The sequence below is a fragment of the Bos grunniens genome, chromosome 13 (assembly GCF_055505025.1).
Source record: "Bos grunniens cultivar Pamir isolate PY7600 chromosome 13, Bosgru_T2T1.0, whole genome shotgun sequence".
Lineage (NCBI taxonomy): Eukaryota > Metazoa > Chordata > Mammalia > Artiodactyla > Bovidae > Bos > Bos grunniens.
In genome coordinates, this window is record NC_141177.1 from 4,329,174 (window position 1) to 4,354,754 (window position 25,581).

At 51.0% G+C, this 25,581-nt stretch overlaps 1 protein-coding gene across 1 annotated transcript in view; it reads right to left on the minus strand.

Moving 5' to 3' along the window:
• Nucleotides 1-25,581, minus strand: part of LOC147359985 (uncharacterized) — a 312,313-nt gene that overhangs the window by 103,368 nt on the left and 183,364 nt on the right. The window lies entirely within an intron of this gene.

Consider the following 25,581-nt stretch of genomic DNA (forward strand, 5'->3'; position numbering starts at 1 on the left):
AGTGACAGAGAGGGGACTGGCAAGTGTCTTTGGGTCCAGCTTCTGGGAACGTCAAGGTGAGAGGACCCGAATCTCTCAGGAACCAGGGTGGGTCCCTCACACCGGGGTTGAATCTCTGCCGCTCCCTCTCTGTGGGGTCCTGATCAAGTCCCTTCAGTTCACCTGTAAAACGGGAGCAGTAATAGCTCTGCCGCAGCGTGGCAAGATCACACGGCTCCGGAAAAGCACTTGGCACAGCCGCGGGAATAACGACAGGGCGACTCTCCCATCTGCTATTCCTACTGTTACATTCCCCGTGAGATGGAATACTGAGGCTGTCTCGAGGTTCAGCCATCCCAGAATTAACAGCCTTCTCTGAAATCACGTTTTATTTCACAGCAGGTCGAACGTTTGCTGACGTTGTTCTCAGCATTATTACTGTAGGCAGGTGACATCTTGCTATTAATGCCTGTGATTTATCATTTCTGGTAAGCCACTTTTGCCTGGAGACATCACCCTCCTCCACGTTTGGGGGCATAAACTGAACTCCCTGCCTCTGCTGGGAGAGGGAAGCAGAGGAACAAGAGAAGTGAAGAGGAGACCATCTCAGCTTCGGGGTCTCTAAGAGTTCCACCAGGGACCAAGGTCAAGAGAAAGGGCAAAAGCCAACGTTTATGACCTAACATGTCACAAACATAAGCAACACATGAAGCCAAATAATCTTTAGGAATAGTGAATGGTGATTTAAGAGGCAGTACATTTCAGCAGAGGGGGAAAAAAATCCTTCTGTGACACGTGTGATGGAGTTGAGTGTGTATAGAATGACATGATTCCAGGACTTCCCTGGTGATCCGGGGGCTAAGACTCTGCTCCCAAACTGGGGGCCCGAGTTCGATCCTCGGTCAGGGAACGAGACCCCACGTGCCACAGGAAGGTAGAAGATCCCGCACGCTGCAGCTAAGACTGGTGTGGCCAAATAAATAAAAATAAATAAATATTTTTTTTAAATGACATGATCCCAGAGGCTCCGTGGATAAGGGGAAGCTCAGAGAGAAGAGCTAGTTTGTCACTGAATAGGACGCTCCCTCCCTCTGTCTCCAGTGCAGTAGAGAACGACACCGCCTGAGAGTTTGGGGACGCGATCGGAAGTGGCCGGCCAGGTCCTGCGGGCTCCCCTCCCCACCAACGGGGCGGCAGGAGCGAGCACGTGAGCTCGCATCTCCCGTGGCCCCAGAGAGTGCGGGGGCATCTCGACGTTCCCCAAGCCCCTGAGGAAAGCAAGGACGGTTACAGAGCCAGCCGTGCGTACGTGCTGCTGTTGGACTTCCCGGGTGGCGCAGGTGGTAAAGAACTCGCCTGCTAACGCAGGAGACGTGAGACACAGGTTCAGTCCCTGGGTTGGGAAGATCCCCTGGAGGAGGGCATGGCAACCCACTCCAGTATTCTTGCCCGGAGAATCCCATGGACAGAGGAGCCTGGACGGCTATACAGTCCATGGGGTCGCATCAGCAGACAGAAAAGGGCTCATGATGCAACAAGGCTGGTGTTGTTCCATCAGCTGGAGCCTAGTAAGAATCAGTGGCTGTGCGTGGTCATCACGGGGAGGAGGGGTGCTGAGGGCAGAAAAGCAGACGTTACCTCCCTCTCATCTCAACACGAGCACCTCCAAACACGCACCACCCTGGGGGTGGGGGTGTGTGTGTGGAGGGAGTCCCCAAACAGCTGAGTTTAAACCTGAAATGACCAAGAACAAAACCTGGAAACAACTCCCTTGACTTGATTACAATTTCTACCACTGACAAGAGTGAGAAGTTGAAGTCAATGGTCAGAACAAAGGTGTAAATTGTTTTGCACGTCTGCACTTGTAGTTTGAGAAACCGGACTCTGCACGAGCATCTTAATAGCAGCGGATGAGATCTGATCCCGCCAGCAGCCTGTGCTGCCCCGAGGCTGAGGCTCAGCCTCTGTTTCCTCACCACTGAGAGCATGTGCACTGCTCCGCTCATGTTTCAAGATCTATTGTGGGGCTCAAATGAGATCATATGTGTGAAAAGGCTCTAAAAATACGAAGCTTCGAGGAAGCAGTGTGGTGACCGTGATGACAGCCACAGTGATGATAGCACGGTGGCGGTGACGTTTGCCGGAAAAGCCAGGAGGAAGTCGCGTCTGCCTTCATCACGCCCGACATTTCAGAAATATGCAGAAGAGTTGGCAGTCCTAGAACCACAGAGCCCCACCATGCTGTAGAAATGTAGCCACGACATGAAGGGAGAAGCTGATCCTTGTGTGATGGACAAGTCTCGTTTGAATGACAAAGCTTGGAAATGACGTCAGTACACCTTTGAAATCGCAGTGATGGCATTCGGCTTCGACGGCTGTGTCGGGATGTGAAATTCACAGAAAGTGAAAAACGTGGTCTCGTCCCCCAGAGCTCATGCGCTGCTGTGGGTGGTGGGGAGAGAGAATGACTTGTCACCAACTCAGGAGGGAGCAGCTCCCCAGGAGTGACTGTTCCCAGACAGCCGGAGCCAAGGGGTGACTGTTCCCGGACAGCCGGAGCCGAGTGCCAAGCTGCCGTCATAGGACCTTGAGCACAAAGCCAGGATTCATGTCTTTGTTCAGCAACTGGTGTTTCTCTGTGTGATTTACAACATCACGCAGTGGGGGCCCCCCAAAGAGTTAAGAGTTCACCTTCAAAATCCCACAGTTCAAATTCCAACCGTCAACTCTGTGAGAGACCCCATGTCCTTCAGTGAAGTCTCTGCAATGGATTGAGTGTTTGTGACCCCCACCCCCCAGATTCCTACATTGAAATCCTAATCCTGATATGAGAGTATTTGTAGGTGGGGCCTTTGGGAAATCATTAGGTCATGAGGGTGAAGCCTCCGTGAATAGGATTAGCACCCTTATACAAAGGGGAAAGAGAGGAGCTTCCCTGGTGGCCGAGTGGTTAAGAATCCACCCTGCAAGGCAGGGGACGCCTTGTAACGTGGGGCCAGTTCAATGCCTGGTCCAAGAAGATCCCGGATGCCACAGGGCAACTGAGCCCGGGCACCACGACTACAGAGCCCATGCTCTAGAGCCCAGGTCCTGTAACTACGGGAGCCTGCATGCCCTCCAGCCCGTGCTCTGCAGCGTGAGAAGCCACCTCGGTGAGAAGCCTGCACACCACAGCTAGAGAGCAGCCTGTGCTCAGCGATGAAGGAAGGCCCAGTGCAGCAGGAACAACAGAAGGGACTGGACACCTCCCTCTCTTGCTCAGCGTAGGGGTACAGGGAACCAGCCGGGAAGAGGCCATGCTGGGGCCTGACCATGCTGGTGGCCCGATCTCAGAGAGCCAGCCTCTCGATCTCTGAGAAAGAAATGTCTGTTCTCTAAGCCAGGGGTCCCCAGCCTCTGGGATCTAATGCCTGATGATCTGAGGTGGAGCTGATGTGATCAGAATAGAAAGTAAAGTCCGCAATAAATGCACTTGAATCATCCCCAAACCAGCCCCGCCCCCCACTCTGGGTCCATGGAAAAATTGTGCTCCACGAAACCAGTCCCTGGTGCCAAAAAGGTTGGGCCTGCTGGTCAAAGCCACCGAGCCCGTGGTTATTTGTTGTAGCAGCTTAAACACACGAAGACAGTCCTTTGTTGCTTAATTAGCCAGAGGCAGTTTCTGTTGCTTGCAACCCAAGAATCCTGAATGCTAGGTACTGGCCCCAGTTGTTAATAACATGCACCAGCTGGCACGTGACTCCTGCCCTGAGATATGAATGCCCTCCTGTCACCCCAGACCTGTCCCTGGTACCCCACCCCGAGCTTCCTGTGATCCTGTAGGCAAGTGGCTAGTCCCTGGCACAGCCGGGGCCTCTGGGTCCTGCTCCAAACCCGCAGCTGTCTGTGGCTAAGTGCTGAAAACCACCGCTGCACAGACAGCTCAGCAAGCCACCCTCCTCTGCAGCTCCCTCCTCTCCCGACCTCAGTTTAGCCATCTATGAAATGGGCAAACTGAGCACACGGTACGGCCTCCTCCCCCAGACGAACGGGCACAGAGAAGCAGAAACAGCACTTCCCAGATGTGAGGAGTGCTTCTCACTCTCAGATCGCACAACACAGAGGTGACAAAACAAATCTCCCAGCAGAAAACGCCGTCTCCCAAAACAAAGCAAGCATTGCTAGAGGCTCTGAAAGAGACCCAGAAGTGATAAAAACAGCTTCCAAAGAGTCAGAGGCTTTAAAAAAAAACACAAAACACTGCATTTCTAAGCTTGGGTGTCATGCTGCTCTGCCTCCGAAGCGTCTCCCCACTGTTCTTGCTGGGGGTGGGCAGGTGAGGATGCGACAGGGATGGCAAGGCGATTTGCAGGAGGGCCACTGACGGGCCTCTGCTGGTTGGGGAGGCTGCCCCGCTCTGCTATGTGTCCAGGCTGAGAATCACTCACACTTCCTGTCCTGCAAGAACCCTGGAGAGTCCTCAGATGGGGACCTCCAGGAAGAAGTTATGATGCAAGTGTCGGGGGTGGAAAGAAGTTAGTTCTGCAAGGCAGAGCCTTTTCGCAGAATCCCAGAGCTTAAACAGCCAGTAAGAGCTGGAGAGACCACTCTCTTTCTCACCCCAATGCCCCTGCCTGTTCCAGGGAGGGAGAGAGCCCACGTGGGTAGGAACCGTGTCCCTGCATGAACGGATCTCAGGATGCACTTAGCGGGGTCTGAGAGCAGGGTCTCCAGCACAGGAAGTAGGCAGCTCAACCGCAGCGCTGGGGCGGGAAGCTGCCCGCTTAGGGGCCTTGCTGCAAGGCGCTGCGCTGAGCCTGACTCCTGCTAATCAGCTCATCTAATCTTAAGTCTTCTCATTGCTACTCACTAAGGCTGGGGAGTCCAAGAGCTCACCCAATGGGACACGGCTAGGACGCAGCAGAGCTGGGCCTCACAGGCAGGCCCCTGTCTCCAGGGCCCACGTCTGAGCCCATCTGCCCTTCTGCCTCCCACACGTGGCAGTAGGGGTCCCGCGGGTGTCTCCAGGCAGAGGCAGGCCCCCAAGGAAGTCCCCACACAGGGACGAGACGGGAGCCTGTCTTCCCACTTCCCACACCTGCAATTGAGCATCCCTGATCTTCAGAAAGTACCTGCCCAGGGCCTCTAGGTTTCTCTGTGACAAAGCAGACTCTCCCTAGGCATGCAGCTCTGATTTAGAAAAGACTCAAGGCCTGTTGTGGGTGGACGCCTGAGGCCTACAGGAGCCTGGCCAGGTGGTTGATATCCTACCATTCCCAGCAAAGCCCCCAGACCAATCCAGGAACACCAGTTCTTTTTACTTATCCAGGAGAAAGCAACTCAAGCAACTAAAAAAAAAAAAAAAAAATCCAAGCTTTCTATTTTCACATAAAATTCCTCAGTTTGTAAATGTTGGAAACTTTTAAATTTTTAATCAGAAAAAAAATTCAGCACAATACAGCTCATAGACCACCAGCTGGCCTCTCTCTCCAACAAGGGTACAATCTGAGGTCAGAGAAGGGGTTTACCTGATGGAGCCTCCACTTGCCTCTTCTGTGAAATGAGTTTACACTAATCCAGTTTAGAAGGAGGGAAAATCAGAACCAGTGAACAACAGGGGTTCAGTATAGAGAAAGACATGTGTCTTAGCCCCCTCAGGCTGCTCTCATAGAACTCCACAGACGGGGTGTCTAAAACAACAGACACTTATTTCTCATCGTTCTGAAGCCTGGAAGCCTGAGATCAAGATGCTGGCCAGTTTGGCTTCTGGTTGAGAGCTCCCTTTCTGGTTCGTAGATGATGTCCTTCTTGCTGGGTCCTCACATGGTCTTTCCTAATAGGATGATGGAGATGGAGGTGGAGGTGGAAATAGAGGTAGCTGCTGCTGCTGCTGCTGCTGCTGCTAAGTCACTTCAGTCATGTTCGACTCTGTTTGACCCCATAGATGGCAGCCCACCAGGCTCCTCCATCCCTGGGATTCTCCAGGCAAAAATGCTGGAAGTGGGTTGCTATTTCCTTCTCCAATGCGTGAAAGTGAAAAGTGAAAGTGAAGTCGCTCAGTCGTGTCCGACTCTTAGCGACCCCATGGACTGCAGCCTACCAGGCTCCTCCGTCCGTGGGATTTTCCAGGCAAGAGTACTGGAGTGGGGTGCCATTGCCTTCTCCGAGAGGTAGAGCTATGCTATGCTATGCTATGCTATGCTATGCTAAGTCACTTCAGTTGTGTCCGACTCTGTGTGACCCCATAGACAGCAGCCCACCAGGCTCTGCCGTCCCTGGGATTCTCCAGGCAAGAACCCTGGAGTGGGTTGCTATTTCCTTCTCCAATGCCTGAAAGTGAAAAGAGAAAGTGAAGTCGCTCAGTTGTGTCCGACTCTTAGCGACCCCATGGACTGCAGCCCACCAGGCTCCTCCGTCCGTGGGATTTTCCAGGCAAGAGTACTGGAGTGGGGTGCCATTGCCTTCTCCGGAGAGGTAGAGCTAGAGATTGCTAAAAGCAATCTGAGAGTCACAAGCTGGAGTTCTGAGCTGCTAAAGCATCCGGGAGCTGAGGGAGCAACATGCCCGAAAGGAGAAAGGTGCAGGGCAGTGAGCCCACTACAGTGAGGTTTTCCCCTTGAGGTACGTTCTGAATTCTTAAATTGCACGTGATGAGAGTCCTAAGAACAGCACCTGGAAACAAAGCGGTTTAGGGCCGTCTCCTAGCGCAGGAGGCAGATCGCTGAGTCCAAGAACCGCCCAGGAGGATGAGCCCCAGACAACATCACAGGCTGGGTGTCTGCAGGGTGGCACCCTAAAGGAGAGGTGACCAGAGGCGTCCCGGTCCCTCCTACACCAGCTGCCTCCCAGAGGGCAGGGGACTCACCTCTGGAGGCAACTGCAATCCAGAGATAGTAACTTTTCATACACAACGTCCAACATTCAGTCAAAAGTCACCAGGCATGCCAAGAAACAAGACCAAGGGAAAGGGGACGATAGAGACAGACCCACAAATGTTGCAGATACTAAATGTAGCAGATGGGGGTTTTAAAATCACATTGGCAGGATGTTCAAGAAAAATCGTAAATGGCATTTAAAGACCTCTGTTCTCCTCCTCCAATACCCACGTGGTTTTATAGGTTGAGCTCCACCCAACATTTGAGGAAGAGTCAATTCCTGTCTCCTATAGGTTCTTCCAAAAAGTCGGAAGAAGAATTCCGAGTTAATGGGACATGGCTTGAAGCTGGAAGAAGAATTCGGAGTTGTGGTACATGGCTTGAGAGGGGAAAGTGTCAGATGGGGAGAGTGGTAAGCCAAGTCAAAGGTAAGAACATGGGAGAGTGCCAAGGTCAGAGGTAGGTTAAACTGGAGACAAGTGAGTAGAGAGGGGATAAGGCTGGACTCGGTGGTCTTTCAGATCAAGGTGAAGACGTCACAGATGTGCACTGTGGATGCGGGGAGGCGACTTGGGCTTCTGACTAAAGGCATGACGCAGACACCTCGGGCATGCCCGTCCTCATCCCATCCCAAAGTGCAGATCAGCAGAAAAGCAACCTCTTCCAAAGTACATTCCCAACTTGCAAGCAGGCATCTCGTTCATGCTTATGCGTGTTTCAGAAAGAACTTGGCCAGTAGATCACTCAGCATCCCCTCAGACTCCTTAGGAAGATCCCAGCATTGCAGTGACGACCTCCGTTCCTCCTCCCACGTCCTGTGGAGGTGCTGGAAGAGGCACCAAGGGACCGCCACCCTGGCCAGGCCGCCACCGTCTCCTCCTCGTTGCAGGAGCCTCGCTCCTCCCTGACCCTCCCACCCCACCTTCCCACAGCCAAAGGACCCTGTCCAACTTGAGCCATGTCACGCCCTTCTGCTCAGAGCCCTCCAGTGACCTCCCAGCACACCCCGCCTGGCCTTGCTGCCTCTCTAGGGCTCCCAGGGAACCTGGGAGAGAAGGAGCCTGCGAAACAGCGCTGGCAGGGCCTGCCTCAGCTGCGTGCATTCTCCGGGCGATTAAGCACATGAACTACTCTGTATGCAAACAACCTCCAACAAGCCGTCCTGGCTCGCAGACTCCAACAGAAAGCAGTACTACCGATGAGCTAAATTAGACTTATAAATAATGTGTTGGGTTCGGTCTGCTTGTGCTCGGCTGGGAATGGGATTTTGGAAGCATGGTTAAGAGCCGATTCATGATTCAAACACAACATCAAGTTCAGCAACACTGCATCGGAGGAATAAGAAATTGGCGAAATGAAGTACGGCATGCTCTCCGAGGTATAAACAACAACAGTAATAATGAATTTGCAATTGTTTCTCGCTCCAGAAGGATATATGGGCACAAGAAAGTCACTCAACTTTCTAGCAGCCTGACAAAATGTGCCCTGGCCCAACTGCCCTGGCTACGCCTCCTGGTCAGGGGGCTTCATGGGACACGAAGACTGGGTCTGAGCTCCACGCTGGTAATGGACACGCCCCAGACGTGCAACAAAGCCGCAAAGGTGACAACCCGGACACTGGCGCTAAACACGGGTGTGCGTCCTGCGTGTGGGCTGGACCAGAGACGGCGAAGGGGACCAACGTGCCTGACGACCCCAGTGTTAGGGAGCGTCTGTTGTAGCATTCCAGGACCGTCCAGCTCTGGAGAGACCGCTCTGGTTAACAAAGTCTGAGTCTTCCCTGGGGGTTCAGGGCTAAAATCTGCCTGCTGATGCAGAAGACCAGTGTTCAGTCCCGAGTCCCCGCGGATCCCACGTGCCTCAGGGCAACTAAGCCCACGCACCGCAACCACTGAGCCCGAGCACTGCACCCGCTGAAACCCACCCACACCCAAAGCGCATGCTCCGCAACGAGAGAAGCCGCTGCAGCGAGAAGCCCACCCCGCAACAGAGAGAGAGTACACCCCGCTCTCCCCAGCTAGAGAGAGCCCACACACAGCGATGAAGACCTGCTACAGCCAAAAAAAAAAAAAAAAAATTAAATAAATTAATGTTTAAAAAGGTCTGCCGTGGGTACTGGAGAAGGGAAGCAGTCACGTGCATAACATTTCTATCCACTCAGTTAATCAGCAAATATCGAATACTTACTCTGGGCTGGGAGACAGTGTCAAACCACAGAAATAAAGGTCTGCTTTCCTGGAACTTAAATTCTAAAGCTCTGTGGCCCAACATGGAGCCACAAGTCACATGTGACTCTTGAGCACTTAACACGTGGCTGGGTCAAACTGAGATGTGCTCTCAAGTATAAAATACCCCATAGATTCCAAAGACTTGCTAAAATGAGCCATCAATTATCCCATTAATAATGCTCACGTGTTGAAATGATAATAGGGGATTAATAAAATGTATTAGATTCATTCCACCTGTTTTGTTGTTTGTTTGTTTGTTTTTTTCAATGTGGCAACTAGGAGACTTAAAATTATATACGTGGCAATTTCTGCACGTGGAACTCTCTTCCCACGGAACAGCACTGGTAGCTGATAAACAATAAGTTATCAAATAATGGGTTAAGGTCATTTATGAACGTGATAGATGCTTTGAAGACACAGCAGGATATGGTATAAAGAGAGAGAGGGCAGGATATTGCTGTGGTTCAGTTGCGCAGTCGTGTCCGACTCTTTGCGACCCCGTGGACTGCAGCACGCCAGGCCTCCCTGTCCGTCACCATCTCTCGGAGCTTGCTCAGACTCATGTCTAGTGATCCCATCCACCATCTCATCCTCTATCGCCACTTTAAATAGGACGGTCAGGGACTTCCCTGGCGGTCCGGTGACTAAGACTCCGAGCTCCCAAGGCCGGAGGCCTGGGTTCCATCCCTGATTAGGAAACAAGATGCTACATGCCCCAACTAAGACTTCACGCGCTTCAGCTAAGGACCCTGCGTGTCCCACCTAAAAGATCCCATACGCCGCAGTGAGACCCAGAGCAGCCAAGTAAATAAACAAATGTGTTAAGTGAATAAATAAATAGAATGGTCAGTGTTATGGGCCAACAAAGTCTTTCCCCCAAAATTCATATTCTGAAGTCCTGACCTGCAACACCTCAGAATGTAGCTGTGTTTGGAGTCAGGTATTTGGAGTCTTCAAAGAGATCACTAAATTAAAGTGAGGTCCCTAGAGGGGGCCCTTGTCCAGTATGACAGTGCCTTATAAGAAGAGGGGATCATGACGCAGACACGCACAGAGGAAAGACCACGTAAAGATGCACGGAGAAGACGGTCATCTGCAAGCCAAGGAGAGAGGCCTCCCTCAGAAGGCACCAACACGGCAAGCACCGTGACCGTGGGCGTCCAGCCCTGAGGACTCTAAGACAATACCTTCTGTTGTTGAAGCCCCCGGTCTGTGTGATGGCAGCCTGAGCTGACTGAGACAGCCAGGAAGGCCTTGCCAAGGCGGTGACACTGGAGTTGAGTGACAGCAACGACCCACCTCATGTTATCTCTGGGATAATTCTGGGTCCAGGAAACAGCAAGCACAGAGGCCCGGGGAGGGGAACAGGCAGAGTGGACTCTGCAGCTGGCTCGAGGCAGAGGAAGGCGCAGAGGCGGTGGGGGTGGGGGGCGCCGGTAGAGGGGCCAGACCTCAGCATGATTGCGGGGCAGTCACCCCCGCCCCCAGTCCCGCTACGATACACTGAACGTCACTTGATGTAAAACCTCCTCTGTGGAACGTTCTCCAGGATGTCTTTAAGAAGCTCCGTGTCCTGGAATCCACGTATGGCACCCTTCACTTAGAATCTGTCAGCCCTGCTGCAAACCAGATGCAGCCCGACAACCATTTCCCAGGCTCCGCGGGTGAGTCAGTGCGGCTGAGAGCCCCGGGGCCTCCAGGAACTGGGCTCGGCCAGTGGGGACACTCGCAGGCACATTTAACACCGCCTGTGCTGGGGAGCTGGGGGCCAGAAAAGGACTTCACGGGATGGAACAGGAGCGTCCAAGAACAGGAGGGCCGACACCGGTCTGAGCTGCGACGACCTCATTGGGAGGGGGTGGAGAGGAGTGGAGGGCTTGCGGGTGTCCGTGGGGCTCCCCCAGACTTCCACAGTGTAGGGAGGAATGAGAAACAACAGTGGGGACCAGCAAGCCTGGGACCCCCGAGGAGGGCTGGCTCCCTGCTTCAGGGAAGCCCTGAGCTGGAGGGGAATCTGAAGAACGTCTAGCCCACACCCACTTGTTTTCCACTTTTTTTTTTTTTAATTTTTGGGTTTTTTTAGACATGCTGTGTGGCATGTAGGATCCCTCCATTTTATTTATTTTGAAAATTAGCATGTGGGACTTCCCTAGTGGTCTGGCAGCCAAGACTCCACGCTCTCAATGCAGGGGGCCCAGGTTCAGGCCCCGGTCAGGGGACTGGATCCCACAAGCTGAACCAAGAGTTCGCATGTCTCGTCTAAGACCTGATACAGCCAAATAGATAGATAAATAATAATAAAAAATAACATTTAGCTACCTGCTGCAAGGGTCCATTCTCCTTCAGAGCCACAGAACTTTCCGTGTCTTCCTTCCTCCCTAGATACTCGTTGTTACCACTTTATATGTATTTGCTTATTTTTGAAAAAAGAAGTGTAGGTCTGACAACCAAAGACTAATGAACCCATAGGGGATGGAGAGAGCTTGTAGAGGGGGCTGGGGAGGGGGCGATGCTTTACTGAGTCACTGCTATACGTGGTCTGGTCTTCGGGAATCTTGTCCATGTTTTAGATAACAAAAAAATTAAATTACATCCACAAGAATAGCGGAAAATCCTAACACTGAATAGAAACAAAGGCATTAGCTGTATTTCAATCACACAGAGAGGGCTAACCTGAGTAACTTCTAGGCCTAATACTTGGGTCACTAACCCTCAGACTGAAGACAAAAAAGGACTCAAATGTATCTAGCACTCTGTTTAGCAGTCATGCTGCAGTGGTTTGGATACTACAATTGTGAAATGATTTTGTGTGTGTTGTAGGATGAAATACACGGGTGGACACTTTGGTTGTGCTGAAAGCCTGGTTTGCCACCATGGGAGATGGGAGACCCAATGTGGAAGGCAAAGAGGGGCCTGTGGTGTCAGGCTGGAATTAAAGATATGGGTATAAATTCAGATATCGGTACAAACTCAGATTATACACAGTCGTGTCCCCTGAGCAGCCGAGAAGCTGTGACAGCCTGGTAGCAATGGAGCATCCAGAACCTAATGTTGGTTTCTAAGTACCACCCCCCTGAAAGAACCCAGGGCCCCTTGAGAAATGGCTGAATCAGGCTCAGAGCAGGAACAAAAGGCAAGCAAGGTAATACCTTGCTGTGCAGAAGGTGAGGAAGAGTTCAAAAATGACAAGATCGTATAAACAAGACGCAGATGGAAGACAGAAGACAGTTCATTTCAGGGCTGGTAACCGGACAAGAGGGGCTTCCCAGGGGGCTCAGAGGTGAGAATCCGCTTGCCAGTGCTCAGCCCCACCCTCCAGAATTATGCAGGCTCACTCAGGGGAATGCATGTTCCGTTGCTGTTTCAGTGGGTTGCTGCTGGCTTCTATCAGCAAGAATGTGGTTTAACATGCCCAGGGGACTCCAAACAACACGTGTGCCCCTCTCCAACTGGTTTCATTACAGTCAGGAGTAGGCAAAGCTTTAGACTTGCTCAGTCTTCCCCAGCTTGCTTGTACAACATCGGGAGAAGATGGAAGCAATTTCCTGACGCTGAGTGCAAACATTCCACTGGTTTTAGGGTTCAGCGATGGGAGAGTGGGGCCACTTCCTGGCTCCCCCCACTGATCGGCTGTGTGAGACAGGGGCAGCCACCTCATCTCTGTGCCTCTCGGTTCCCCATCCAAAAGACAGGTGCAGCGAAACCTGCCCAAGCAGCCGGGAGAAGCCACAGTAGGAGTCAAACCCAAGAGCACCTCTGGGCTGCACCGCGCAGGGGAAGAACGGGGAGGAGCACGCGGGACTTCCCTGCTCACTCTCAGCAGCGTCCCCCGAAGGGAGAAAACGTGCCTGTCCTGGGGAGGCAGCGCTCAACGCATTTCATGTGAGATCCAGGGGCTTAACACATGTCACAAGTCTTTTAAGAGAACACGAGCAGCTTGCTAAGCGCCAAGCACCATGCCGTGCCCTCCACACATTAGCCTGTTGGACGATCGCAGAGACTCTGTGACCCGGCCACCCATGCTTGGGCTTCCCTGGTGGCTCAGCTGGTAAAAAAGTCCGCCTGCAATGCGGGAGACCTGGCTTTGATCCCTGGGTGGGGAAGATGCCTTGGAGAAGGGAAAGGCTACCCACTCCAGTATTCTGGCCTGGAGAATTCCATGGACTGTATAGGCCATGGGGTCACAAAGAGTCAGACACAACTGAGCGACTTTCACTTTCACTATGAACTGTATTCTTAATCCCATTTTAATGACAGAGAGTTAAAAGGATAAAATAACTTACTCAAGGTAATGCAACCAAGAATCATCAGAACCTGGATTTGACTCTGCCCAGAGGCCTTGTCACCCCCATCTTAAGTGGGCTGAACAGTGGCCCCCCCAAAGACATGCCCCCATCTTCATCCCTAAAACCTGTGAATATTTCCTTAGATGGCACACGAGTAAAAATTACCTGATATGGCAAAAGGTGTGATTAAATTAAGGCTCTCCAGGGGAGGCATTTTGGAGAAGGCACTGGCAACCCACTCCAGTACTCTTGCCTGGAAAATTCCATGGACGGAGGAGCCTTGTAGGCTGCAGTCTATGAGGTCGTGAAGAGTCGGATGCGACTTAGCGGCTTCATTTTCACTTTTCACTTTCATGCATTGGAGAAGGAAATGGCAACCCACTCCAGTGTTCTTGCCTGGAGAATCCCAGGGACAGGGGAGCCTGGTGGGCTGCCGTCTATGGGGTCGCACAGTCAGACACAACTGACGTGACTTAGCAGCAGCAGCAGCAGAGGAGGCATTTATCTTGGAATTTGGGTGGGCCCTGCATGTAATCACAAGTATCCTTATAAGACAGACACACACAGGGCTTCCCTGGCAGTCCAGTGGTGAAGAATCCCCCTGCCAATGTAAGGCATACGGTCGGGGAAGATGCTGGTCTGGGATCGATCCTGGTTGATCCCTGGTCTGGGAAGACCTCACACGCTGCGGAGCAACTAGGCCCACGCACCTCAAATACTGAGCCAGCACTCTAGAGCCCGTGGGCTGCAACCAGGGTGCCCACGCACCACAGCTGCTGAAGCCTGCATGTCTAGATTCAGTGCCCTGCAGCAAGACAAGCCACAGCAATAAGCAGCCCGAGGACCGCAACTCGAGAAAAGCCCTGAAGACCCAGTGCAGCCAAAGATAAGTAAAAAATAAGTCTTTTTTTTAAAAAATAAGAGAGACACACGCAGAGTGGACAGAAGTTGGTCCACCAGAGATCAACACGGACAAGGTCTAATGACCAAGCCGGGGTGACTAGGAAGCATCTGGGTGTGTAATGCAGGTCAGCTGGTCAGCGGCCATCGTGGCCTGCCTGCTGCCCCTGCCGGCTCATGCCTAGGTGGAAGTGGGTTCTGAGAACTTTCCCTGAAGCGCCAGGTACCCTGGGAAGTCTGGCTGGCACAGTTATGTGGGGTGTGGTGGGCAGCCTAATAGTCCTCCCAAAGTCGTCCATGTCCTAATCCCCCCAACTGGTGAACATGTTACCTTACAAGGCAAAAGGGACTTTGCAGATGTGAGTAAGTTAGGGGTCTCGAGATGGGGAGATGACGCTAGATTGTCTGGATGGGACCAATGTCATCTCGTGGGTCCTCACAATAGGGAGTCTGGAGTCAGAGGAGGAGATGTGAGGACAGCTGCAGAGGCGGCAGTGACGCTGACCCGGGAGCTAAGAAATTGGGAAGCTTCTAGAAGTTGGAAGAGGCATGGAAATGGATTCCTCCCTGAGAACCTCCAGAAAGAACACACCTCTGATGATTCACTCGGGACTGGTGACCTCCAAACCTTAAGATAATGAATCCGCGTGGTTTTAGAGCACCGGCTCTGTGCTGAGAGGGCCTGCCTGCTGCTCCTGCCAGCTCACCCTGGAGGGAAAAGGATGCTGAGAACTTTCCCTGGGGCCACAGGACCACTGGGAAACCTGGCTGCCACGGTCAATTATGCGGGGTGACGTGGCAGACGGCGGGCTGCAGGGGTGTGTGTGTGAGTGTGTGTGAGAGTGAGTGTGACAGGCAGTGAGGCAGAGAACAGGAGCCTGAGACTTGGAAACAGAGGTAAAGAGCGGTGTGTGTCTTTCCACACAGGCAGTGTTTCCTTCCGTCTTCCCTCACTTTACAGAACAAGGGCGGGATCTGGCTCTGTTTGCACTACGCGCTTTTTCCCAATAATACTGTTGTTGTTCAGTAGCTTAATCATGTCCAACTCTTTGGGACACCGTGAACTGTAGCATGCCAGGCTCCGCTGTCCTTCACTGTCTCCCAGAGTCTACTTAATCTCATGCCCATGGAGTCGGTGATGCCATCCAACTATCTCACTCCCTGTGGTGCCACTTCTCCTCTTGCCTTCAATCTTTCCCAGCATCAGGGTCTTTTCCAGTGAGTCAGCTCTTCGCATCAGATGGCCAAAGTATTGGAGCTGCAGCTTCAGCGTCTGTCCTTCCAATGACTATTCATGGTTGACTTTGTTTAGGACTGGCTGGTTTGATCTCCTTGCTGTCCAGTTCAGATCAGTCGCTCAGTCGTGTCTGCCTCTTTGTGATTCCATGGACTGTAGCATGCCAGGCCTCCCTGTCCATCACTAACTCCTGGAGCTTGCTCAAACTCCTGTCCATTGAGTCGGTGATGCCATCCAACCATCTCATCCTGTGTCGTCCCCTTCTCCTCCCGCCTTCAGTCTTTCCCAGCATCAGAATCTTTTCTAATGAGTCAGTTCTTCGCATCAGGTGGCCAAAGTATTGGAGTTTCAGCTTCAACATCAGTCCTTCCAAAGAATATTCAGGACTGATTTCCTTCAGGATTGACTGGTTGGATCTCCTGGCAGTCCAAGGGACTCTCAAGAGTCTTCTCCACCACCACAATTCGAAAGCATCAATTCTTCAGTGCTCAGCCGTCTTTATAGTCCAGCTTTCACATCCATACACGACTACTGGAGAAACCATACCTTTGACTACATAGACCTTTGTTGGCAAAGGTTTTTCCCAATAGTGTCTTCTTAATAACAGGAACCACGATGACAACTAGAAACTGCTGGGTTTTCACTGTGGGCCAGGCACTGTTCTCAACATTTTACATGTTTTCTCATCTTAATTCTTTAAAAAAATTTTTTTAAAATCTTTTTATAATTTTTGAAGACGACTTTCCATTTCCAGTTATAAAATACCTATATTGCCCGTGTTGTACAATTCATCCTTGTCATCTGCTTCGTTTCCAATGGTTTGTGCCTTCTACTTCCCCACCCCGTTGTGCCCCCTCAGCTGGTAACCAGCAGTTTGTTCTCTGTCTGTGAGTCTGCTTCTTTTTGGCGTATTCACTAGTTTCTCATGTTTTTCAGATTCCACGACGAGCGTTACCGGGCAGCATTTGTCTTTCTCTGCCTGACTTAGTTCTGTAGGCACGGCGCCCTCCAAGGCCCTTCATGTGGCTGCAAATGGAAACATTTTGTTCTTTTTTACGTCTGAGTAGTATTCCATTGCGGAGAAGGCAATGGCACCCCACTCCAGTACTCTTGCCTGGAAAATCCCACGGATGGAGGAGCCTGGTGGGCTGCAGTCCATGGGGTCGCTGAGAGCTGGACACAACTCAGTGACTTCACTTTCACTTTTCACTTTCATGCATTGGAGAAGGCAATGGCAACCCACTCCAGTACTCTTGCCTGGAAAATCCCATGGACAAAAGAACCTGGTAGGCTGCAGTCCATGGGATGGCTAAGAGTCGGACACGACTGAGCAACTTCACTTTCACTTTTCACTTTTCACTTTCATGGATTGGAGAAGGAAATGGCAACCCACTCCAGTGTTCTTGCCTGGAGAATCCCAGGGACGGGGGAGCCTGGTGGGCTGCCGTCTATGGGGTCGCAGAGTCGGACATGACTGAAGCGACTTAGCAGCAGCAGCAGCAGCAGCATTCCATTGTGTGTGTGAGCCACGTCTTCTTTATCTGTTCATCTGTTGATGGACACCCAGGTTGCCTCCACATCTTGGCCGTTGTAAACGGCGCTGCTGTGAGCACCGCATCTAATTGTTTAAAAGTCTCGGGTCTGCACTGGGTCTTAGTTGTGGCACACAGGGTCCTCGTGGCATCATGTGGGCTCCGGGCTCTCCAGCTGTGGCTCGTGGGCTCCAGAGTACACAGGCTCAGTAGTTGTACCGTGCAGGCTTATTGCCCCGCGGCATGCGGGATTTTAGTTCCTCACCCGGGGATAGAACCCACGTCCCCTGCATCGCAAGGTGCGCTGTTACCCACTGGATCACCAGGGAAGTCCCCGTTGCATCTAATCCTCAAGGCTGCCATATCAGTTACAGGCTGCTGAGAGCTATAAGAACACAATATTTTTTAAACAAGAAAATTTCTCATACAAAGTCACTTCTCCATTACCCCCTGCCGAGACTGGCGCCTGCATCATGGTAGGGGTTCAGTAAACATTTGTGGATGAATGCACCTGTGGTCTGGTGGGGGAAGCAGGTCAGTCACACAGGTGCACTGTCCTTCTGGTGAGCCCCTGGTACAGTTCAGGGATGGACCACACTCCAGGGTGAGGGTGGGGTCTGGAAGGTCGTTTCTGATAAGGAGAGTGTAATTCTGAAAAGTGAAAGGAGGGTGTCTGTGGTCAAAGCAATGTCAGCGTGGGTGACACTGTTAGGGAAGGAGATGGAAAGAACTGGAACCTGCGAGAGAGCCCGCGTGGTGTGGGACAGTGACCCAGGGGGCTGAGGCCGGCAGGTGAGTTCCCGTGCCTGCGGGAGCAAGTCTGCACAACCTCAGTGGCTAGCACAGCAGACGCGTGCTCTCCTGCGGGTCTGGTGGCCAGAGTCTGAAGCCACGGTGTCGCCAGAGCCACGCTCCCTCCGTGCTCCAGAGGAGCATCCTCCCTTCCCTCTTCCCATTTCTGGTGGCTCCTAGCAGCCCTTGGCTTGTGGCCACATCACCCTAATCTCTGCCTCTGTCTCCACGTGGCCATCTTTCCTTGGTATCCTCTTCTCTTCCTGGAAGGACACCAGTCACTGGATGTAGAGTCCTATCCAGAAAACCACCTTTTCATTCCTTAACCTAATGACATCTGCAGAGACCCAGTCTCCATTGAGCTCACATTCCCAGATAGTAGGGTTTGGATTTGGAAACATATCTCTTTGGGGGACACTATTCAATCCAATACAAACCAACTCTCTCAATGTTTCCAAAACTCACCTTTTCCAGCAGCCGAGGGCCCTGGAAAGCTCCCCCTCCACTGTCACCAGGATTGAATTAATAAAGAGCACTGGTGAATGGACAGAAGCATTCTAGAAACGCCGCTGAGCGCATCAAACAGGCTCCTTCCTGCGTCTGGGGGATATATTTAGGCCAGTGGGAATGCAATTCAGTCAAGGTCCCCCAAACCCAGATGGTGCCCTCCCCCGGTTTCGGGAGTTGTATTTCACTTGGTTGAAAAACTACAGCCAAAATGAGAATCTCAAAATAAGAACCGCCTAAGGATCAAGAATATTTGAATTGGAAAACATCCCCTAGAAGTGTCTGGTCTCTGTCTGTCTTTTGTTACCTTTTCCTTACCACCTAAGCATTTCCCTTGCAGCTCTTTCTGATACCAGCACCCCTCGCCAGTGAGCCACCACTTGGGGGCTTCGTCCCTGGGGTAGGGGGGCCGGGAGGGAAGGATGGATTGGTGGGAAAGGCAGCCAGTCTGTTCTGAATGGTTCTCAATCACTCGGCGTCTTTTTCCAGCCTCGGCTAGAATTAGACTTCCTCTTCTCCCTTTCTCCTCAAGGACCATGCATTATGGATGAGGACTATTTCTTATTCAGCAGCTGAGAATCAGTCTCCTATCAAAAACACCTCTTTCATATGCTCTCAGAAATCAACACCCCCCTCTGAACTCTGAGTTTTCTGGCCTGGCTCTGCAGAGGGGCCTGCTGGATGAAACTCTTGAGCGACAAACATTCGAAATGTAAAATGCGCACAGGCTCCCGCTGCAGACACACACGATGTGGTGGGGAAGGACCACCCAAAACATCGCTAGGGCCCCTGGGTTGTGGTCATTCTAACCGAGGGAGAGGAGGGGCAATTGCAAACCTTAAGACAAGGGGTCTGTTTTGCAGGTGGATGGAAAGCTACTGAAATTTTTGCTTTGGATTCTGTGTGGGCGTATTTCCTTCACCGTCTTGTGCCTTCCTTTTCCTTTATGCTTCTAAGTCCACCCTACGATGGGGCTTCCCAGGTGGCTGGGTGGTAATTCAGGAGATGTGGATCTGATCCCTGGGTGGGGATGATCCCCTGGAGCAGGAAATGGCGACCCACTCCAGTATTCTTGCCTGGGAAATCCCATGGACAGAGGAGCGTGGCAGACTGCAGTCCACGGGGTCGCAAAGAGCCGGACACGACTGAGCACACAGCACACTGCTCTGATTCAGGGGGGAACCCGGGGCCTGCTTCACCTCCTCGCTCCTCACATGACCGACCCGTCTATGCACTTGTCCCAGGACCCAGCTAGTGCTGACTCATCCAGGCGGTGGGGAGGGGAGTGCCCCTTTACTGGTTTCCCTGGTAACGAATGAGCCCACCTGACGTCAACTCCCCTGTAACTGATACTCTCGCCACCCCCTGGGAGCAAAGACTGTCACCCTGCCTCTGGCGCAATGCACACGGTGGGGTGTCTGCCACCCCAGGACCTCGCTTCAGACGTGCAAGCTCCCCCTCCTCTAAACCGCTGGTGTCTCAAAAAAATGGGGGGGCAATCAATCAAAAGCATAAGAGATGCGGCCAAACCTTTCAGTTCTAAGTTCTGAGATCCATTGTACAGCATTATGGCTACAGTAAATATAGAGCTAATAATAGCATCTTGTACACTTGGAATTTGCTAAGGGGGTAGTTCTCACCACACACCACAAACAACAATTCTGCCAGGTGATGAATGGGTTAGTTTAGCTTGACTGTGTTATCATTTCACAACATACATACATCACACTGAGCATCTTAAATATATACAATTTTTATTTGTCAATCATACTGCAGTAAAGCTGGGGAAAAACTTTTTAAAACAGAGAGAGAAGATAAAGGTCTGGATGCAAATTCAGTTTGGTATGACCCTCATTATTCACGCACAGAAATAAAGGCTGATAGAACTTGACCTCGAAACAAGAGAAAAGGAGAGAAAGAATCGCCACTGGGAACAAACAGTCCAAAGATAATAAAAGTAATTAGGTGGGTAATTTTCTTCTTTCTATTTCTAAAATAGCCATCATTAACATATGTAAGCTAGTTTTCCTAGCGGGCTAGTTTCTTAAACCTGCTTCCAAGCCCTACTCAGGGAGACAGGGAGACAGGAAGTGTGCAAAATGCATTAAGTTTCTGCATTCTGAATTTTTCGTTTTTACAATAAAAAAATTCCCTATACGAATTGTGCTAACTAATACTTGAAGAAAGCAAAGTCGCTCAGTCATATCTGACTCTTTGCGACCCCATGGACTGTAGCCTACCAGGCTCCTCAGTCCATGGAATTTTCCAGGCAAGAGTACTGGAGTGGGGTGCCACTATGGCCCAGATGCTGGTGTACATCCTTTGCATGTATCCCCCTGTTAATCCCCTGTGAGATAAACGTGATGCCTATCCCCACTTCACAGCTAAGTGAACTGAGACACAGAGATGCTGAGTGATTTATCCAAGATCACACAGCTGCAGCTTGGAGTTGAAACAAAAGCTCATCATGACGGCCTCCAGCAAGGGTGGTGCTGAAGTGACACCATCTGACTTTTAAGGCAAAGTCCTAAGAGGCAGTGCAGCACCTGCTTGGGTCACTCAACATCTCCTTGGCTCCCAGCCCCGCCTGTGTGGGTCACTGAGCATCTCCTTGGCTCCCAGCCCCGCCTGTGTGGGTCACTGAGCATCTCCTTGGCTCCCAGCCCCGTGCTATAAGGAAGGCCAGGCCGTGTGGGGAGACCATATGAAGAGGACCCAGAGCTCGTGGCCCTCCTGAGCCCCCAGCCACAGCCAGGACCAGGCTGGCAGCCACATTCTGGAAGCAGGTCCCTCAATCCCAGCCAGAAGCTCCCCTGGCTTTATGTCCCGTGGGAGAGAGATGAGCCTCCCACTAACCTGGCCCCGGTAGCTGATTTGTGGGCCAAATAAATGACCACTTTTGCTGATGTCGCTAAGTTTGGGCGTTGATTAATGAGCAGCAGAGAACTAGAAAGTAGGGAAAACCACTAGACCATTCAGGTATGACCTAAATCAAATCCCTTATGATTATACAGTGGAACTGAGAAATAGATTTAAGGGCCTAGATCTGATAGACAGAGTGCCTGATGAACTATGGACGGAGGTTTGTGACATTGTACAGGAGACAGGGATCAAGACCATCCCCATGGAAAAGAAATGCAAAAAATCGAAATGGCTGTCTGGGGGGGCCTTACAAATAGCTGTGAAAAGAAGAGAAGCGAAAAGCAAAGGAGAAAAGGAAAGATATAAGCATCTGAATGCAGAGTTCCAAAGAATAGAAAAGAGAGACAAGAAAGCCTTCCTCAGAGGAAAGCAACAGAATGGGAAAGACTAGAGATCTCTTTAAGAAAATTAGAGATACCAAGGGAACATTTCATGCAAAGATGGGCTCGATAAAGGACAGAAATGGTATGGACCTAACAGAAGTAGAAGATATTAAGAAGAGGTGACGAGAATACACAGAACTGTACAAAAAAGATCTTCACGATCCAGATAATCATGATGGTGTGATCACTGACCTAGAGCCAGACATCCTGGAATGTGAAGTCAAGTGGGCCTTAGAAAGCATCACTACGAACAAAGCTAGTGGAGGTGATGAAATTCCAGTTGAGCGATTTCAAACCCTGAAAGATGATGCTGTGAAAGTGCTGCACTCAATATGCCAGCAAATTTGGAAAACTCAGCAGTGGCCACAGGACTGGAAAAGGTCAGTTTTCATTCCAATCCCAAAGAAAGGCAATGCCAAAGAATGCTCAAACTACCGCACAATTGCACTCATCTCACACGCTAGTAAAGTAATGCTCAAAATTCTCCAAGCCAGGCTTCAGCAATACGTGAACCGTGAACTTCCTGATGTGCAAGCTGGATTTAGAAAAGGCAGAGGAACCAGAGATCAAATTGCCAACATCCACTGGATCATTGAAAAAGCAAGAGAGTTCCAGAAAAACATCTATTTCTGCTTTATTGACTATGCCAAAGCCTTTGACTGTGTGGATCACAATAAACTGTGGAAAATTCTTCAAGAGATGAGAATACCAGACCATCTGACCTGTCTCTTGAGAAACCTGTATGCAGGTCAGGAAGCAACAGTTAGAATTGGACATGGAACAACAGACTGGTTCCAAATAGGAAAAGGAGTACGTCAAGGCTGTATATTGTCACCCTGCTTATTTAACTTATATGCAGAGTACCTCATGAGAAACGCTGGACTGGAAGAAACACAAGCTGGAATCAAGATTGCCGGGAGAAATATCAATAACCTCAGATATGCAGATGAAACCACCCTTATGGCAGAGAGTGAAGAGGAACTAAAAAGCCTCTTGATGAAAGTGAAAGTGAAAAAGTTGGCTTAAAACTCAACATTCAGAAAACGAAGATCATGGCATCCAGTCCCATCACTTCATGGGAAATAGATGGGGAAACAGTGGAAACAGTGTCAGACTTTATTTTTTTGGGCTCCAAAATCACTGCAGATGGTGATTGCAGCCATGAAATTAAAAGACGCTTACTCCTTGGAAGGAAAGTTATGACCAACCTAGATAGCATGTTCAAAAGCAGAGACACTACTTTGCCAACAAAGGTTCATCTAGTCAAGGCTATGGTTTTTCCTGTGGTCATGTATGGATGTGAGAGTTGGACTGTGCAGAAGGCTGAGCGCCGAAGAATTGATGCTTTTGAGATGTGGTGTTGGAGAAGACTCTCGAAAGTCCCTTGGACTGCAAGGAGATCCAACCAGTCCATCCTAAAGGAGATCAGTCCTGGGTGTTTATTGGAAGGACTGATGTTGAAGCTGAAACTCCAATACTTTGGCCACCTAATGTGAAGAGCTGACTCATTGGAAAAGACCTGAATGCTGGGAAGGATTGGGGGCAGGAGGAGAAGGGGACAACAGAGGATGAGATGGCATCACCGACTTGATGGACATGGGTTTGGGTAGACTCTTGGAATTGGTGATGGACAGGGAGGCCTGGCGTGCTGCGATTCATGGGGTTGAAAAGAGTCGGACATGACTGAGCGACTGAACTGAGAGAACGAGAATGGTACTAGACCCAGCTGGCCTGGGAAATCTTCATCAGCTTCCTGTTGGGGGAGGAGACCTCTCTGCCCAGGGCAAGAAGCCTGCCTGCTGCTGTAAACACATCTCTCTCTCTCTCTCTCAACACAGTCTGCCAGCTGCAAATGTCCAGGGCAGCAAAGCACATTTCTCCCATGGAGGAAATTCAGGCCAGAGCTGGACAGCCATCAGGGAGGCGAGTTGTGCAGCAGACATCTCCCAGCAGCACCGTCAGGTGGAGACAGGTGGGAGGAGGAAGAGGCAGGTGGTCAGCACGCACTGAAAGCTGCATCTCTGCTCCAAGATGTTTCTGGCTCTGTTGACAAGCCCCTCAGCTGACTGGGCCAAGGTTCCCCTCGACCGTTAACATCTTTCCCCATCTCCATCTTGCCAACTCTTTCAAGTCAAACTTACACTGTGCTCAACCTCCGTTTCTCTCTCCCTCAGCTGGAACCATCAGCAAATCCTACCTCCCTTCATAGTGTGGCCATCACTGTCCACCCTAGTCCAAATCACCTCTCTCACCTGGACCCCTGCAGTCACTTCCACCCTGGTCTTCCTGCTTCTGCCCCACCGCTTGTCCTCCACAGGTAGCCAGAGGATCTATTTGAATGTAGGTTAGGTTGCATCACAAAGCTCTCTGGTGGCTCATCCCACACGGAGGAAAAATCAAGTGTCCCCCGAGATGCGTCAGGATCCAGCCCCCTCTTTCCTATCTCACCCCCTCACCCATCCGTTCCCGCCACCCTGGCTCTCACCGTTCCCCGGGTGTATCGGGGCTGCTCCAAACTCAGGGCCTTTGCACTTGCTATTTCCCTTTTCCGGAATGATCTTCCCTAAGTATCTTCGCGGTTCATATTCTCACTCTTTTCACTTATTTCCTTAAGTTGACTTTTCAATAAGAGCTTCCTTCCCTCTCAATCTCAAAACTGAAACTCACCCCAACACTTCATCTCCCCGCCTTTGCCTTATATTTTCTCCTTAGTTTTTACCCAATATGCTAGATATTTGCAGAACTTCTTTACCTTCTTCTGTTTTCCCCACTAATACTTCAAGCCTGGGGGGATGTGACTTTTGTCTGTTTTGTTCCCTGCCAAATCCCTAGCACCTAGAGCAAAGTCTGGTTCATAATAAGTGCTCGATAAATCTTTGTTGAATACATACAGACCTTCGAGACTCAGTCTGACCCTTGATTGCTCGAGGAATCCCTTCTTAGGCATGCCCACCCCAACCCCCGTGGTGGGGGAGGCGCTTACCCGAACACAGTAAGGTCATCAACAGCTGCATCGTTGTCAAAACCACTTACCCTGACTACACACCAACCTCTGTGTCAAGCTCCTCATAGGAGACATGCCAGGTTAAATACAGCATACAAATTTGAACTTCATATAAAAATTATTACTATTTTTGAGTGTAAGTATGTCCCACACAATACTTGGGAGATGCTTATACTTGAGGAAAATTGTTTATCAGGCACATTAGGCACAAGGGTCCTGCAGTTTTATTTGCTGAATGTGGCACACTTACTTAAATACTATTTCATCTTATTGTCGTGAGGTAGGCGTGTTTGCTGTGCTTTAGTGGGGAGGCTGCAGCACAGTGGCTGCTGGGGGCAGGGGAAAAAAGACAGCCAAATAGCTCTGTCAAACCTGGAACCAAAAGAAAGATAAAATGTTGGAGCCACCTGCTATTTCAAATGAGGAAATAAAGAAGAAGTGACGAGTGGCTTCAATCCAAGCAAAAAGAAGTGAGCCTCTGCCTCTGAAAAGTGAATGAAACGGGACTTCGGGAGAAACAGCTTCTCCATTGTGGAACATAAAAGGCGCTGTCTCCATCTTCGAGGATGAGCCAGGCTCTGGATAAGACACGGCAGGGATTTCAGCAGGTCAGGAGGACTCTCGGGAGAGCAGATAAGCGGGTTTTCAGGGTCCAAGGCTGGTCCCCTCCAGGGAGGCAGGCTGCCCTGCAGGAGGTCAGGAGCGCCCCCTGCAGGAGGAGCAGCGGTACTGCTGGGTTATCAGTACATTGGTCATTAGCGTGGAAAGATTGAAGGCGGGAGAAGGGGTGCCAGAGGATTAGACGGTTGGATGGCATCACTGACTCGATGGACGTGAGTTTGAGTAAGCTCCGGGAGTTGGTGATGGACAGGGAGGCCTGGCGTGCTGCAGTCCATGGGGTCGCAAAGAGTCGGACGCGACTGAGCGACTGAACTGAACTGAGTGTGTGCACGCTCA